The 19,003-nt window shown below is 39.0% G+C and overlaps 2 protein-coding genes across 4 annotated transcripts in view; one reads left to right on the top strand and one right to left on the bottom strand.

Moving 5' to 3' along the window:
- Positions 1 to 19,003, bottom strand: part of DOCK2 (dedicator of cytokinesis 2) — a 417,788-nt gene that overhangs the window by 143,409 nt on the left and 255,376 nt on the right. The window lies entirely within an intron of this gene.
- The window catches only part of INSYN2B (inhibitory synaptic factor family member 2B), a 116,613-nt gene that overhangs the window by 49,545 nt on the left and 48,065 nt on the right, over positions 1 to 19,003 (top strand). The gene's annotated exons all lie outside the window — the stretch shown is intronic.

The following is a 19,003-nucleotide window of genomic DNA, read 5'->3' as shown; positions in this document are numbered from 1 at the left end:
CTGAGAAACCTGAAGATGAGCGGTTTCCCTATGGTTCCCCATTGGTCCTTGGTCTGTATCTGTAGGGACTCTTGATCCTGGATCCCTTTGGCCTCACTGGCTTTCCAGACCCGTATTTTCTCAAGGCATCCCACTTGATTTCTTTTGTCAAGGTCAGCTTCAAGCAACTGGTCCAAAAACCTAGGCCAATGATACCCTACAATGGCATTTGTGCCAAGTTATGGGTTACTGCAAACATGGCTACACTCACAAAGTACCTATAAGCTCTTCATAGTTTGTGGAAATAGGAGATCTAAACCAGGGCCTGCTAGGAGACCCCTCTTCTCCAGGGAATCACAACTTGTTAACTTCCAGGAATAATGACAACAACCATAGATAATCTTTATGGAGGACTTACTCTATTGGTCCGGCACCCTGTGAAGTACTTTACACGAATGATCTCTTTTAATCTTCCCAACACAATCCATCTGCTTTACAGATGAAGATGGTGAAGTCTAGAGGTCCCCATGGGTCACATAGCCAGTCAATGGCAGGGGTGGGATTCTACCCAGGACAGCACTCTGACCCATCCATTGCAGCATCCCCATCACCCTTCCCATGAGGCGGTTTTGACTTGCCACTTTATAGATAAGGAAACTGAGGCTCAGCCTGGCCATACCAGGTCCTCCACTCCCTACTATAAAGTCCATTTTGCCCCCTCTTTACTATGTGTTAGACTTTGTGGTCTTCCATAAAAAGAACAGATGGATATAGACAGAGGAGGGTGGTGGAGTGAAAACATCACAGAAGAAAAAAAAAAAATCTGGGGAAAAAAAAGAGAGAGAGAAAGAGCAAAGTCTAATGTTATAAGTGGTTAAGTACTTGGAGGAAGCAGTTCGAGACAGTACTGAGGGTTGCCTGATAAGATGGAAGCCTTTGAAGGGAAGACTGAAAAGGAACAATTGTGCCTGGGCACACACTGTTCACTTCCAGTTCCAGGGGCTTCTGGATGACACAGTTACTAGTGAAGCCCCAAACTGAGGAACTGTAACTTATCCTTCAACAATATGTCTACCTGCCCATATGACAGGCCAAAGAAAATTGCAGCATCCTCCATACTGATGAAAATTTTAAAAAAAAAAAAGGTCACAAAAGATGGTTTTATGAATTATTCAGTTTTTAGCCGTCTTTTGAAAGAAGTATCTTGGAACCACTGAAAGACATAGAGGGGGCTCTCCATTTCTGAAGCAGAACAGTGTTGCTAATAAGAAGTCTCAGTCCCTTCAGATGAAGAACATGACTGAATGGAGCCAAAGAGATGAAATGGTTGTTCCCCGAGAGTTAAATTATTGTGCAAGAAGCAGCTTGAAGATCATCAAGATCTTCAGGTCCTAATTCTTCTTGAGAGAAAATGAATGGAAAAACAAAACAAAACAAAACAAACAAACAAACAAAAAAACCCTATCCTACCTGAGAGAGCAAAAGAGAAATCTGACTTGCAACAAAAAAATGAATTACTAGAAGCCTGGAAGAAACAAAAAAAGTGAGTTGCTAGATGCCAAGAAACTGACAAGGCTAGAAGTTGGCCTTTGAGAAGAAAAGGTAAGAGACAAAGAAGATGGGGGCAGAGGATTCCTATATCTATTAAAACTACTTCCTGCCCAAAGCCTGATATTTTCTATGCCTGACCTCATTTCCTCCTGGCTCCGGGCCACAGGGCCAGAGCTCATTTGTGTGGACGATATAACACTCATCCCTGGTACTGACTCATCAGATGGCTGTGGCCCACTGGGATTTTCTGGACACCATGTAGGGAGCAACAGAGTGGGAGGATTGCAGGTGCCTCTGCCTCTGAATTCAAGAGGACAAAGCAGGGCAGGAGGAAGGTGAGGGATGGCAGGAGGAGGCAGGGGGGTGTCAGCTAATTACAAATTACCAAGCCCTTTGCAAATACAAGAGCTTCACCTGAATGATAAATGTTATTACTCCAGCTCCATTTTGCCAACTGCGATGTTTCTACTTGCAAATTTAGAGAATTCTCCAAGGGAGCAGCAGATTGCTTATCCCACAAAACTTCCACCCTAGCTCACATCCTGACTGGCAAAGGGCTGCAGGATAAAATTCTTCCTGGCAAACTTTCCAAAATACAAGTTGTGTAACATCTATGCAAATAGCCAAGAATGGAAACTTTTAAAGACATGTTGTAAATGTCTTTACCTAAACAGAGTCATTTTTACTTTATAGCATAAAGCATGTGCACATTCTGTGTCTCACTCAGTCTTCCTAGCCTTCTGTGAAGTGGTATTATTTCCCACTAATCAGATGAGAAATCAGAGGCTCAGAATAGTGTAGATATACTCAAGATCGCAAAGGAACATGCACAAAGCAATGAATAGGGGGAAAATACAAATTTCTTAGGTCAAAATTTCCCTTGTGTGTGTGCGTGTGCGCACGCGTGTGTGTGTGTTTGCCAACATATCACTTTAAACACCAGTCATAAAGGCTGCAACTCTCTCCTGGAATAATTGTTTTCAGTAGATACTCTTCTATAGTTATCAAAGTAACACATAAATACTGTACAAAATTTAGAAATGATATGAAACTATGAATAAAAAAGCCAAACCTTCCATATAAGATTAACACCTAGACAGCCTCATGTTTAGAACAAAACAAAAAATTTCTCAAGCTGAATCACCCTCAGGCTGATTCTTCTATCTAATCCCACATTCACATAAATAGAGGAAAAGAGAAGGAGCCAGAAAGCCTGTGTGCAAATCGCAGTTCAAAGGCATGGTGTCCTCAGGTAGATGGTTTAGACTCTCGGATCTTAGTTTCTTTTGTAAAATAGAGTAAAATTATATCCGCAAGGTAGGACTGATAAGAGAAATCTACAACTTGGTATTTACAAAGTGTTTAGAAAACCCATGATGGTAAGCACCATATAGGAATTTGTTAGATAAAAGGGTTACTCAATCTCAACGCATGAATTGAAAGTTGTTTTTCGAATGATTCTCCTTGGAAAGCCCCCTGGAATTTATCAGATACTCAAAAGAAATAGGTTATGGCCAATCAAACCACTCGCTCTATTTGAGGCACTCTGGGGAATGAGATGATACAATTTAAGGGAGAAGCAGTGGGTTAGGTTCTGGCTTTAGCACAGCTCTGTATTAGCTGTGTGACCATACACAAGTCGCGTAATCTCTCTGAGCACTGTAAGTCTATAAACTGAAATAACTCGAGTGTTCTTGGAAGTAATGTAGATGATACTCTATAAATTGCAAAATCCTCAATTATTAAGGCTGTTTTCCTCACTGCTGTTATTATTATAAAGTTAACAGCCAATATCTACCTTAATCGAGATAATTAAATGTATTAGGCCTGCTTCTGATATAACAGCAAGGGCATTAAGAAAGCTCTAACTTGGCCAGACAGACTGATTCTAGATTGTTCAGCTAATGGCTTTAGTTTGCTGACATTATTTTTATTCATTAACGTTATTTTTTGGTATTCCAGTGAATATTACTGCAGTTCCACATGCATAAATTAGGGCTCATCTTCTTTGAGGCTTTACCTCTTCATCCACAAAATGAGAGAATTCACTCTTTGGATGCAATAAATACCTTGGGCAATGCAGATGATCTCTGGGTATTCTTTCTGGGAAGCTTTTTCCAAAAGTTGCACCCCAGCTATGCAAATGCCAAAGAGTGACATTACTGCAGTTTGTGTTAACATTCTTTTTCGAAGGTGAGCTGGCATGAAAGGTGAAGAAATGCATGAGCTGAATTGAAAGGCCTTTTGGGTTATGACAATGCTCTTAAATAATATTTGTTCAGTCCCAGCAAGTACATGGCATTCTGATAGTTACAGAAAAACTCTAACCTCCAACCTCTCTGGGACAATTTTTTTTTTTTTTTTGAAGACCATGTCTCCATTCTCAAGTGACCACCATAGTACTATGCTCCTTGCAGCAAAAGGACAAATACTGGGGTTGTACACTATTTGACTGAGGAAATTAAAAGGTCAGCTAAGATCTTGGGAGAAAATTGTCTTTAATGCTGTTTATAACCTGTTCTGGACAGTGGCCCTAATGGTCAGCAAAAGCAATTATCTCCTTGTACTCCATGGGCATTATCCCATCTTTGGAGACACATTCTCCTGAGCACTTACTCTCCATGGAGGCTACATGTGGGCTCTGATGAAATAAGTTTGGGAAACACAGGGTTAAACACAGTTAACCAGACATCTTTATAGGAGGCAGGAATTCGCAGAGCTTTTAAGTTACATGGCAAATTCCTAGCAGAGGAATAAAAGATGCAGAGTTTCCCTCATGAATTTGATCACAAAACTGTTCATCTGTGGGCCTGAGTTTCCATGGAATGTGTTTGGTTTAGTTTGACTCATCTTTAAAAATATCGTAACAGTTTTCAATTTCTCAAAAGCCCGAGCTTATTTTTCTGGATAGCCTCTCAAAACTTGTTAAGAAAGGAAGGAAGGAAGGAAATATATATATATATATATATATATATATATATATATATATATATATTACATGGTGTTAGAGTAGCTGGTTAGCTCAATTGGTTAGAGTGTGCAGCTAACAATGTCAAGATTATGCAGTGTTTCTTGTTAGGGAAGGATGATCTTAAATGTTATAATCCAAAATGTTATAATCCAAAATCTCACATCAGGAGCAATATGGATTTGATTCAAATCACAAATACAATTCCCTGAGTGCTCTTCCTGTCCCAGACACTTTTCTAGGTTTTCACTGCATTTGTTTTCATTGACCATTACCCGACATGCCTTTTCCTTCATGGCAGTAAGACACTGGCATTAGGACTCTTTCTTGAACATTTGTAGATGGAATTGAAAAAATAACTAAGAGAGATAAATAGTATACTTGCAAAGTTAATAGAGAAAGTATTTCTATGGACACAGTGAAGACCTAACAAACTGAATCTTAGTTCATTTAGCAAACTGTTTAACTATATATTTTGACCATAAGAGCTGCCAATCTCTAGGAAAACAAATTTCTGCTGCTGGGCTTGGAGGAGTTCCAGGTGTCCTTGGTGGAGGTCAGAGAGTTGAGAAGAGCCTCCTGCATAGATTATGGTAAGTTCAGTCATTCAGCTCCTGGGCTTTCCCGTAAGTCCAAAGGAAGAGCCAGATTCCAGCTATAAATCAAGTCTGGGAAACTAATGAACACAGAGGTGTGTGCTCTCAAGGGTTACGCTGTCCATCACCTGCCATCAGGGCTGCATTATCACCTTTTATGACATCAGTGGAATACTTTAGCTGAGTTACGACTATGTCCTCTTCCCAAACTCACCAGTTACTGTCAGTTACTCAATAAGTGAGCTCCCCAAGTGGTATGAATGGTGAGATCTGGGGTGGCATGCATCTCCCAAGTAGGAGTGCCAGCCAATAAACTGTTGAGCCAAGAGAGAAGTGAGGAGGGAGCGAAGAATCCCCTGATAAATTTTACTCAAACCCACCCAGTTTCTGGAATTCTATTAATGACTCCCAGAGAAAGTCTTTCCACCCCATCCCTTTGGCATTTCTAAAAGCAAAGTATGCAAATGAGTCCCCACACAGCTAATTGCATATAATTATGTCTTACATAATATTATATTTTATTATATTAAATTATATTTTGTACAGTCATAATAAATACATAATCACTATTATGGTGCATGTGTGGTGGCAAGGAGCTGAGGGCTCTGAAATCAGACTGCCTGGATTCAAACCCACCTCTGTCTCCTACTAGGTGACCTTCACTCAATTCCTAAATTTTGAGAAGCCAATCTTTTTCTCAGTGTTTATCTAATCAATGGGAATAAAAATAGTCTCTGTCTTATAAAGTTGCTTTATGGACTCAATGGCATAATTCATACAAAGTACTGGATTCTCAATCTAACAGCACTGATGACAATTATTACCATATTAATATTAACGAAGTGTAGCCACTCAGTGTAATTTCTGGAAAATTAGGAAGGCAAAAAAAAAAAAAAAAAGTTCAATAAAACCTTTTCCACTAACACTAACTTATTGGTTAACATCTAAGCTTCCGCCTTTAAAGCACCATCAAATTTAACTTCAGGTCCTGATCTCTGTTAACATGAAAACACTCCAGGGAAGAATAATGTTCTAGCTCCTTTCAGTTACCTATACATTAGCAGGTTTCACTGAGGCTCAAAGAATTGCTGTTGAGGACAAGTCCAAGAGCATACTGTTTATCCAAAGAAAGATGGTGACACAAACAAAGGCAGGAGAGCCCAGGATCACTGGAATAAAAATCTCAGGAAAAGCCTACTTGCCAGCTCACCACTTCTTTAAAACATAATGGCCACTTTAATGTTCACAACAAATTTGTACATGCTGGAGAAATAGGGGCACAACTACAGCAGATAGTAGACCCCAGAGAATAAGTCAGGTGGTCACCAGTGTGGGGTAAACGGACAGGCTCAGCAGCTGTGGCCATTACTTTTTAGTCTGGGGTTTAGAAGAAGTAAAATTTGATGAGCACGCTCAAGTTTGTGTCTGGAAATTCATTTCTGTGGAGTTAAATCAACTTAATAAATCTTCTTGGACGTTGGAGGAGAGAGCGTTGTCTAGTGACAGAATAAAAAACAGGGCATCAGGACATTCATTTGGGCCCTGCTCTGCCCCAAATTGATGCTATGTCCCTGGAAAACTCACGTGGCTTCTCTGGGCCCCAGTTAACTTCAATTCCAAACAATGAGTTGAATTATATCACCTTGGAACAGTATTTTAAATTATATTTTAAACCATTTGTCAATTCCACAAGCAATCTGAGATTAAGTGTCCTTGTGTAAAAACTGGAATGTGATAGTTAAATTTAATCCCTGACCACCATATCAAATCCAAACCTATGACTCCTATCCAGCTTACCCCTGTTGCTAGTTTGGTTAAAGTCCTTTCATTTTTCCATCTTTACATATGCATATACATGGGCTAGAATATATTTTAAATTAGTTTGCATTTTTAAAGTAACCTAAGCATTATTATACTGGACAATATTCTGAAAATTGCTTTTTTTCCTCTTGAGACATACCTAAGATTTATCCATTTCGGCAGACACCGATCCATCACTTTTTTTTTTTTTTTTTTTTTAATTGCAAGATGGTGCTCCTAAGGATGAAAGCCCTGAAGTTTATTTGGCCAATCCCCACCTAGTGGGCATTTGTGTGGTTTTCTATGTTGCAACATTACAAACAGAGTTGCATAACCTCCTTGCACATATGTGTGAGCAATTTTCTAGTTGAGAGACTGAGCGGAGGAATCACGAAAGTATAGATGAAGTATAAATTTATAATCTAAACAAGAACTTTTAAAAAATATGCTAATAATTATACTGGTACAACAGACAGAAGCTGGGGCTATTTAAGACAAACCAGGATGTATAGTCTCCCTAGATAAGAAGAATATATGGGTTTTTGTGTTGCTTGTGTGTGTGTGTGTAATTTTAATAGTGGCAAGTGCTATCCAAAGCAAATTGAGCGTGATATTTTTAAGCTTTTATTCTATATCTAAAGTTTGGCTCCCCCTCCAAAAATGAATGGTAGAAAAGCTTATGCTTATCTTCAGATGTTACCTAATGCCTTTCCTACCTGAAAGGCAGAATTCTTTAACAGAGGGCACACAGTAGCTCAGAGTTCCTTCCAGTCCTAGTTTTGATAGATCGTAAGTCCCCCTCCCCTAGAATATGGCACCATTCTTTATTTAATGCCCCATTGCAGTTCCCAGAATGAAAGTGTCAGTGGAAGGGGAAGAGCAGCTTTAGCATAACTCTTCCTTAATTACCAGTCTTATCTCCACACTGAAAGATCATCATTTTCTGCATGATATGGCCAGGAAAAGGCCCTTTCTGAGTGTGGCAGTACGGCTCTATCATCCTTAATTACTCTCCCTACGGGCTTATCCTATGGACATGTTCCCTTTTCTACTTCTATTTTTTATGCGTATCTGGTTCCTCTGGGACTTTCTAATGTTTCACAATCACTTAAAAAAAATCAACTAAATAATCATCAACAAATAACAGTCAATTTTCATTTTATCTTACAATTCTCTTGATTGGAAATCAAAGATTACCAGCAGAGCCTCACTTCAGTAAAAAGCTTTCTTTGCAGACATAAAAGAGAGATGATGAGTTCATTATCAGCAAGTAATTTGTTCCATTGATATTCAATTAGAAAGCACTAGAGCTCCAACTTTGCACCAAAGTAAGTTCCAGAATTCCTACCTTGACTACTGAAAAACCATGTAAGCAACAAGGATTATTGATATCAGGGTACAAAATAAGTGGAACAATTCATTCACTGGTATCTCCTGATCCTTAGAGTGTCCAACACTCATGAGTATTGTGGGAGATAAACTGTTGCATAAACATGGTCTAGCCTGCCAAGAATTTATAATCTAGTTAGGGAGACAACACTAGTGAGAGCAATTGAAAACAAGCGGGTAAGAAGCACCTGGAATCCCTAGCCAGATTGGTAGCTGTGAAATTCCCTTTGCTAAAACGACTGAGTCTTTGTCCAGGAAATGCTATGATTTGATGGCTTACTTATTTCAACCTCACTGGTCTTAAATTGTGGGCAATAAAGAAGCAATATAGGCTTTTTTTTTTTTTTTTTTTTGCACGTTCTCAGGGATCTAACATATTTGCAATTAATGAATTCAATCTTAGATTTGGAAGAGTAAGAACAAAGGTGACTTGCAACTTTTTATAGCATAGTGTTTAAGAGCATGGGTTCCATAGTGATGTCTAATTTTAAGTTTGGGCTCCATTACTTAATAGCTGTGTGACCTGAGTGTATTACATTTCTATGCCTCAGCTTTCTCAACTGAAAATAGAGATAATAATCATATTAATTTGTATATTCTGTAGATATAGCTTATATATTCTGAAAACAAAATGACTTGATATATACTAAATTCTTTGGTTGACACCTGGCACATGAAGAGACTTCAAATACTGTTGTTATTAAAAACAGTATCTGGGGGTGCTTGGGTGGCTCAGTTGTTTAAGCATTTGCTTTAGGGTCGGGTCATCATCTCAGGGTCTTGGGATTGAGTCCTGAGTCAGGCTCCCTGATACTCAGTGAGGAGTCTGCTTGTCCCTGTGATTCTCCCCTTGCTCGTTCTCTCTCTCTCTCTTTCCCCTCTTCTCTCTCTCGCTCTCTATCTCAAATAAATAAATAAAATCCTTAAAAAATAAAAAATAAAAGCAATATCTGACATTTTGAAATAATATTTAACAGCCCCTAACCTAACTTAACCTTATTATGTGCAGGTGCTATTCTAAGCATTTTCAAGGATTTAATTTGTTTGATCCTACAAACAAATTAGTACTGCAAGAGACGTACTATCAGTATCTTCATTTTATAGGTGAGAAAATTGAGACAGAAATGGGTTGCCCAAGGACAAGCTTGTGGCAGATCCATGGTTCAAACCTACTACTCTTGATCACTCCACTATACTGCTCTCACCACTCCAAGTTTTTGCGTCTGCACAGCAAGGTTTCCTCACCTCTGGGACAGGGATATCTGGGAGGGCCAGGAACACAGTGTGACCAGAGAGACATTGACAAAAGAGTCCCTGCCAAAGTGGTGGTTCCTTGGATCCACATGTATGCAGACATGGGTCATAAATAACAGGCTCATTTTTTAAATTTATTTTTTTTTTTAGATTTATTTTTTTATTAGAGAGAGAAAGAGAGGAGGGGCAGAGGGAGAGGACAGAGAATCTTAAGCAGACTCTGCAATGAGTGTGGAGACCAATGCTGGAGTCGATCTCACAAGCCTGAGATCATGATGTGACCCAAAACCAAGAAATTAGATGCTCAACTGACTATGCCACCCAGGTACCTCAACAGGTTCTTGTTTTGACAAAAAAACCTGGAATTATTTTGCCTCACATTTAGGCATGAAAAAGCTCATTTAAATCTGTTCTTTGTGAGTCCTACACTCTTACAACCCTATTCTCAGAATTTTAGTAGCTTACGCTTCCTCCTGGCAGAGTAAAACATAAGAGTCAGGAAGATCTCAAATCTAGTCTGAATTCTCATTAACTACTGGATGACCCTTTGTTCTGCCTTAAGAGTTCTCCAGGTTATGTTTGAGTATAAACATGAGAAAATGAGAAAGAGACAATCAAGGAGCTTTTTAAATCTTTCTGGTCTACTGTGACATATTACTTATAATCTTACAGAATTCAGCACAAAAATTTTTGAGAGGTAGGATTTGCCCTATTAGATTATTTTTCCAAACCAAATTATATTCTTAGACCTACTGTGGGGACCAAAGCCCCAATCACCAATATCACATTTACATTTCATAGATTTATTTATCAGTTTGCTTTTGGTATACCATCTGGTTCCCTGTGTAGATTCCTCAGTAAAACACCTTGATCATTGGTCCTTGATGGTTTTATATGGCTTAAATGATCAAGATTGAAATTTTCTATAAATATTGAAAATAGATCTCGATAACGTAGAGTGGGGGAAAGGTTCAGTTCAACCCCAGAGAGTGGAGATTGCAGCTCTGTTTATATAAGTTTTATACTAATGGAGTGTGTGTGTGATCTCTGTCAGTCCCCCAGATCATTTCTCCATATGGTCAGACAAACTGAGAAATAAGCCAAAATCATTAAAACATTTGAGATATTAAATAGATCAGTTAGATGACCTAGGACAAATTACTTAACGTCCTTGGGTTTCCATTTCCTAACTAAATGAGAATAGTGGGTTAAATTAGGGGAGATAGACAATATGCAATAGATCTACAACTAATATTTAGCTGTTTATTGCTTCTACTGCCAAATTTAAGTCAAGATTTTCAAAATAAAACCCAAAACAAACTCTAGGAATACAAATAATCAGCATTATTTCTCCAAATATTATCACACTTTATTTGCTTTTGCTCAAAAGTTCTCTCCTCATTCACTTCTGATTCACTTGGCTCTTACCGGAGGTAATTTCCAGTTTTCTGGATTTGTTGGTTTTAATAACTTGCACTATATTTCTGGAAAATTTTTAAGTAGGGGGCTTCAACATCAAGGCCTGGAAGAGATAATAAATGATGACCCTGGTAGGAAGAATAACTGGTTGTTATTCAGGGAATGAATGTGCCTCCATATTGCCCTGTGATGATCCAATCTCTTTTGGATCCACACAGATTTCTTTGTCTGACTGCCAGCTCTGGTCCAGGGGACCAGAGGAGGGGAGAGGCCACAGTGGTGTCATGGGAAGCCAGAAGCAAGTCAACCACAGCCATGTCAATATTTGGAGAGACTCTACAAATCATTTACTCCGCTGATCACAAAATCTGAAGTGTCTGCAGGGGTCAACAGATGATGTAAATGAGTGTAGCTGCTGGGCCTAAGTATGGTTGGGGCAGAGGTAATGAAAGGCCCTGCTCCATTCAAAGGGCACAGAACCATTCATATCGAAGGGACTGTGGATTGGTACCTTATGGTACATAGACCCAGGTCACCATTGAGATCCCAGAAATCCAGATTGTTTTTTTTTTATGTAGAATCTCTTAGTTTTAATATACTACCAATTAACTGAACTTTTAGGACACTCTACAGGCCAAATTAAAAATAATCATTTACTACATCTGCTAGTTTTCACATTCTGGTTTAGCCCTGATCTTCTGAACTTCAATTCAGCACTTTTCTAATGGTCCCTCTACCCAAGAGTATGAGCTCCAGAAAACAGGAACCTGTCAGTCTTGTTCACTGATATACCCGGAGAGCAGTTCCTGATTTAGAGTAAGCCCTCACTATTATTTTCTTTTCTGAATGAGAGAATGAATGAGATTAATCTAAGAAAGGTTAAGGAAGAAAAAATTACTAATCCAGGTTATAAAAGATTCAGAAGGCAGGGGGGTAAGTCTTCTCGAGCTTTAGGACATAGCATGAGGGAAGCATCAGTTTGAAAATCAACAAATCAGGGGCGCCTGGGTGGCTCAGCGGGTTAAAGCCTCTGCCTTTGGCCCAGGTCATGATCCCAGGGTTCTGGGATCGAGCCCCGCATTGGGCTTTCTGCTCAGTGCAGAGCCTGCTTCTCTCTCTCTCTGCCTGCCTCTCTGCCTACTTGTGTTCTCTGTCAAATAAATAAATAAAATCTTAAAAAAAAAATCAACAAATCATAGGTGTAGGAGGAAAGTAGATCAAAGAGAATAAAGGAGTTTTGTTGAAGCTAAGGCTTGTTTCAAAGGGTTGTGTTCAGAATGGAAAATCCAGAAGACATCCATACCATATAGCTTTTGAGAAATGAAAGCATGAATTTTGTTTCTTTACTCAAAAACTTCATTCAAACCAGAATCCTCAGTAAACCTAGAGTGTCACTCCAAGTCTGCCACCCACCTGCTGTGTGTTGTGGTCAAGAAGCTTGAAGAACCTGTTTCTTCATCTGTAGAAATGAACATGTTCCCACCTACTTTGTAACAGTTTGGTAGCAAAAACTGAGGATAAAAGAGATAATGTTCTCATGGCCCTTGCTCAGTCCATAAAAAGTTCTTAAATGGGCTCGGTATTGTGTCTGTTATTATAATACCAATGTATCTAATCCCTCATTGATAAAACGAGAGGGTTAGATCAGTGAGATAATTTTTTAGACCTGTTTTGTCTCAGTCTAAATGTCCAGATAGAGGCCATGATTTCCACACCATCCTCACTGAATTCAATAACAAAGTTTGAAATAACTCTTCTCATAAACTACTCACTTCCATAAAGCAAAAAGCCTATAAACTGCTACAAATTTCATAGGGAATTTTAGTATGTTTGTTTTTGTTTTTGGCAAACTTTTTAGAGCTCCTTTTTGGTAATAAATTAAATAACATCTTCTTTTTTATTTTTAAGAGACACATAAATTCAGCCTGTACCTGTTTCTCCATCTTCAAAATAAGTGCCATCTTCTAAAGAGTCAGAGAAGCAGTTGAAAATTAGAACTAACCAGTACTCTACTGTCAGTGAGTTTCCCTGGCATTGAGTTTGCTCTAATTCACGGGGAAAGAGGAGGGCAGGGAAATCATAAACAGGTTCTAGAGAGGCTCTATATTGCCCTAGCCATATATCAGCCTGATAAATCAGACTCAAGCAGAGTGGAATTTAAATGAAGCAACTCTGTGTACAAAGAGAAAGGTTATCTTTACTCTTGGGATGAGTACAACCAGTTTCCATCAGGAACTGCAAAGCTCTATAAACTTCAATAGCACATTCTGACTCTCTTCGCACACTAATGAAATAGTAAAAGTATTGTTGTCCTTTAAACATTTGTGCCTGAAGTTACGACCAGTTGCAAATGACAGGAAGCTGGAGACGACATTTTAATGGTTATGAATGCATTTATAAAGAAGCTTTGGTATCTAATGAGAGTTAAGAAGGCACTACAATTGAGGAACAATTTACTGCCAAGAAATCAATTTGAAAATTCTATACAAGATTATCACCCACTAAATTGCCTTTCGTCAAAACTGTAGGCCCTAAAACATTACTTCTGGACAAGGAATTTCACAAACAATAAATGCTAATTAAGTAATCTATTCAAATGAGTTGATTGAAAGGGAAAAAAAGAATCACCTCTTGTAAAAACATTTCGACACTCTGGCTATATTTCTGCTATTGCTTCCTTTGAACCTTCTTTATTGAAAACTGGTGGCATTGGGCAATAAACCAGGAAACTCCATTTTCTTATCCCCTCCATGCATTAGAAGTATAATACAACATGAATGAAGGTTCACACACAGACTCACACACACACACATTCCACCACACATAGTGACACCAAAAGAATTCTGTTTCTGATATAAGGAATTTAGGTAGACAGAGATAATTATATATTACAGTAGTTTTAAAGATAGAGGAGAAAGTTGATGCCTATAAGACCTTAAGAAAACACACTCATGTATTCACACACATACTCATCATACAACAAAAGATAAACTTGTGTGCAGCTAAAAACTATTTAAGACCTTTGCAATCACAGTAACAGTCCTGAAAGTCAACAAATAACAAGAAAGGACACACAAAAAAGAGCCACCTCTGAGCTGAGAAAGGCAATATATATTCTACTCAAAAATGAAGAGGGATGCTTGGGTACTTCAGTCGGTTAAGTGTCTGACTCTTGATTTTGACTCAGGTCGTGATCTCAGGACTGTGAAATCGAACCCCGCATCGGGCTCCATGCTCAGTGAGGAGTCTGCATGAGATTCCATCTCTCCCTCTCCCCCCCGACCTCCCCACTCTCTCTTGCTTGCTCATGCTCTCTCTCTCAAATTAGATAGATAGATAGATAGAAGGAATGGCTTGGCCTACAGCTGAAAGACAAAACAAAAAAATCCATCATAGGGGCACCTGGGTGGCTCAGTGGGTTAAAGCCTCTGCCTTTGGCTCAGGTCATGATCTCAGAGTCCTGGGATCGAGCCCCACATCAGGCCCTCTGCTCTCAGGAGCCTGCTTCCTTTCCTCCCCCTCTCCGTGCCTGCCTTTCTGCCCACTTCTGGTCTCTATCTGTCAAATAAATAAATGAAATCTTTAAAAAAAAAATCCATCATAGCAGAAGAAAGAATCACTTTCCTCTTCTAATATCCAGGGTCCCTCACATCAAGAGTCTTTTCAGTAGATGCTATTTTTTAAAAGAACAAAGCACTTTGGTTGCTGGCCAGCCTGACACACATGGGTATCCAGTTAGCCCTTGCCCTCTGGTCTCAGAGATCTTGGATGATAAAACCATGCTAGAGAAGACACCAATGTTGACCCAGCAAACCACACAGAAACAAAAACAAGAAGATGTTTAGTAGCCCTGTGGCACTTTGGAAGTAAAAGCGATGGAGCATTATTTTCTCCAATAGTCACATCCTTCTCTTTATTTCTTTTTGTGGTATCTAGACTTTTTAAGGAACTTGTGGATATGAGTTGGTGACCTAAACCATCTCCATCTTGTGCTGGTTTTGCACAACTAGGAAAAGGACGTGCAGTCAGTTTCTACCATTTATGTGGCACCAACTTCTTGGCTAATGATGGGAAAATTTAAAATCGTGCCCTTTAACTTGAATACAGAAAAGTATTAAACATGAGAATTGATTTAACATCGTGTGAAATTAAGCCTGAAGGACATTATGTCCTCGTAAAGCATAATTACTCCTAAAGTTTTATCTCAAATTGTCTCAGAGGAACTGTCTCAGCAGGTAATAAACATACTTGGAAAAATGTCACTGGCCACATTAAACATCCCCTAGTCTGGATATGGAGGGCAATTTTATGTGTAGCTAAGTGTAGGGGGAAGAGCTCTTGCTTCTAAAAGTTCCACTGACCCAGATGGCTCACGAACAACACTGCATGAAAAGAGAAGTCACAAGGGGTTTCTATGATAAAGACAGCCATCCAAGATCTGTATGTGTGTGGAATGCAACATAGCCTTAATAAGGTTCTGAGGAAGACAAAACCTCTTAAATTAATAATAATATTTCTAATCATCTGCTTTTAAGCATAGTGACACCTGAACTGTTAAATAAGTGAACTGAAGAGGGGCCGTTTTGTCAATGTAAAATAAAAAGAAGTAAAAATACTAATGAAAATGTAAACCCAGAAAGAAAAAAAAAAGGAAACCACCCAAATATTAGCAGCCAGAACCATAGCTGCCTACAAGTTTGCCAAAGAGCACCAAGAAAGGTAGAAATCATTTTCCAGGGGACCTTGGACCAAGGGGTTTTGCTTTTCCATCTCACCTCCAGATAACACACATCTCAAATGTACGCAGGACTCAGAGTTTGTGCTTTGCCCAAACAAGTGCCCAGCGGGCAGATGGTCAAGCTGATCTGGACATTAAACTGAATGAGTGGACTGGAGAGGGCCAACGATCCAGATAGACCAGAACGGGTAACCTCACCAGAGGCAGAAGGGACATATTCTCTAGAAAGCTGTGACCTAAAAAGTTCATGGTCATTAGTCCACAATTCTCCAGGATCCCACTTAAAATTGCCTCTGTTTCCCTTAGTCTCATCACTGGCAGGTATAATGGTTCATCAAGGAGACTCTGTGGCCATGCCCCCTTTATGGTTACCTGCCGAGAATATGGCATACTGTTTTCACTCAGAACTAAACAGTGATATGAACCTCAGAGAAGCTCCCTGAAACAGAAGGGAATGGTGCCAAAAACAGGTCAGTGATGTTTTATGAATCAGGCCTGAGAAAAAGTAAGCACGTCTCCAACTATAGGCAGCACAATCTATCTGCTGATCTTTTTAAAAGAGTTGAAAGAGTAAGCAATAAATCAGCAGTGAGGGGCTGGTCCCTTGCCATTGAACTGTCTTGAGATGCAATTTCCAATGACTTTGTAGTGACCTTGCCTATGTAATTTCAGGGCTCAACAAGAAAATTCTCTCACATATTCCATGAGGCAACTCTCTCAGAGAAATGTCCTGCTTCTCTCAGATGGCCACTTCTGCCAATTAGATACCAGTATTGCGATTCTCCTCTTTCTTGTAAGTGGACAGACCTGGGATTTGGATTTCTGATACTAATCGTCTAAAGCTGAGAAAGCCATCTGGGCCAGGAAGATGTGTCATAAGAACATGTGGCTCTGCTAAACCAGGCCACAGACGTGGAAACAGGCCTGGCTCCGGCGCCATTAAGAGTGAGCTCTGGCACCACAACTATTCGATAGCAAACCTGTTTTAAGTGCTGAGAGAAAGGCCCCCTGCTGACCTGTAGAATCCCAAAGAAACAATGCTGGTGCAGAAGTGGAGCGTCATTTCGTAACTCAAGTCGTGCAAGGGGGAATTGGTTGCATGAAAGGAAAGAAAAAATGAGAGGATGAGGCCCTAGAAAAGGAGTGTGTCTTGTGCGACTCGGCTATTGTTTATCCACTCAGATCCTTCCAAACACTCCGAATCTTGGTAATAATCTTTGTAAGTGATGATCTTGGAGTGTGTCTTCTTCAAAGTGATATGGACTTTGGGGCAGAATCAAAGTTCTTATTTTTATTGAGGGCCTCATGGTGTAGAGTGACGTAGGTGTATGGATTTGGAGAGCAGATCCAAATGTGAATTCCTCCTCTACCTCTTAGAAGACATGTGTCTCGTGAAGTAACCGAACCTCCGCGTCTTCATCCATAAAGTGGATCAGACCCTCTTTGCAGGACTGTCATATATTTTAACACAAGTTAAATACCTCCAGCCTGATACCAGAGAGTGGGTTCATAACAAACATTTAAACCTCTTCTTTAAGAAAAGCAAACATTTCCATTTAAGAAAGAATATTGCAAATTGAATAACACTTCTCTGAAATACTATCTCACAGGTTTTATTTCCTTCATTTAGTCACTTAGATCCACTGTTGGTCAACAGGGGGAAATGTTTTGCTCTGTCCAATATGGTAGCTGCTAGCAACATGTCGCTATTAGCACTGGAAACTGGCTAATGTGACCAAGGCATTGAATTTCTTATTCCATTTAATTTTAACCAATTTAGTTTAAGCAGCTTCATATGGTAAGTGGCTCTTGTTATACTGGCCAACACATTAAGTCTGAGTTATGATCAAGAAGGAAGGATTTGGAAATGTAGGCATAGGTGGGGAAATTATTCACAGTCTCTTCACCATTAGCAGCAGCTGCTGAAGGCAGGTGGACTGGCTTGACCTTGCTCACTGTAAGGGCTGGTAATTATGACAGCAATAGTGCCTGACAATGGCTTTCTCTACCAGAGCCAAATTCTGTGATCTTGGACAAGTTTTCCAATTTTTCTGAACCTTTTTCTAATCTGAAACATGGCGGGGTAATAACCTTAGGGTTATTTTCAAGGTATAAGGCAATCATGTCAAAATGTGTTGAAACCTATAAAATGAGGGACAAATGCAAACATAATTCACTATATCCCTAGTTTTGTAACATTGGTCCTGACTCAATATTTTTCTTTCCAGCTTGATTGTGGCATAATTGGCAAATAAAATTGTAAAGATATTTAAAGTATACAATGTGACGATTTGATATAATGTGTAGATTGTGGAAGGACTCCTCCCATCAAGTTAATGAACACATCCACCACCTCACATACTGACCTCGTGTGTGTGTGTGTGTGTGTGTGTGTGTGTGTGTGTGGTGAGAATACTTACGTTCTACCCTCTTAGCAAATTATGATTATATAATATAGTGTTATCAATTATAGTTACCATGTTACATATTAGGTCTTCAGACCTTATTCAACATAGAGCTCAAAGTTTGTACCCTTTTTACCAACCTCTTTCTATTTCTCTCACCCTCTAACTTCTAGCAAATGTCTCTCTACTTTCTGTTTCTAGGAATTGATTTTTTTTTTTTTTTTAGATTCCACATGAAAGTGAAAGCATGTGGTATTTATCTTTCTCTGTATGACTTATATCACTTAGCATAATGTCTTCCAGGTTCATCTATGTTACCACAACAAACAAGATTTCCTTTTTTTTTTTTTTTTTTAAGGCTGAGTAATATTCTATTGCATAGATATACTCTATTTTACTTTCAATAGACATTTGTTTCCACACTTTGGAACATACTTGTTGTTACAAACATGGGAGGGTAGGTGTCTCTTTCAGATAATGATTTTACTTCCTTTGGATATAAACCAAGAAGTGAGATTGCTGGATTGTTTTGGTAGTTCTATTTTTAATTTTCTAAGGAATCTCCATATTCTTGTCCATATTGGTTACCTGGTTTATTTTCTCACCAATTGTGCACAAGAATTCCCCTTTCTCCACATCCTCCCTAATGCTTGTTATCTCTTGTCTTTTTTATGATGGCCATGCTAACAGATGTGAGGTGATATTTCCCTGGTTTTGATTTGCATTTCCCTGATTATTAGTGATGATGAACACATTTTCATGCACCTGTTGGTCATCTTTAGGTCCTCTTGAGAAAAATGCCTATTCAGGTCTTCTGCACATTTTTTAATTGGCGTATTGCTTTTGTTATTGTTTTTTGTTTTTTGTTTTGCTTTGTTTTGTTATTGAACTATATGGATTCCTT

This window comes from Mustela lutreola, chromosome 5, assembly GCF_030435805.1.
Source record: "Mustela lutreola isolate mMusLut2 chromosome 5, mMusLut2.pri, whole genome shotgun sequence".
Lineage (NCBI taxonomy): Eukaryota > Metazoa > Chordata > Mammalia > Carnivora > Mustelidae > Mustela > Mustela lutreola.
Note: the sequence above shows the minus strand (reverse complement) of the source record. Positions and strands in the feature narration are given on the sequence as shown.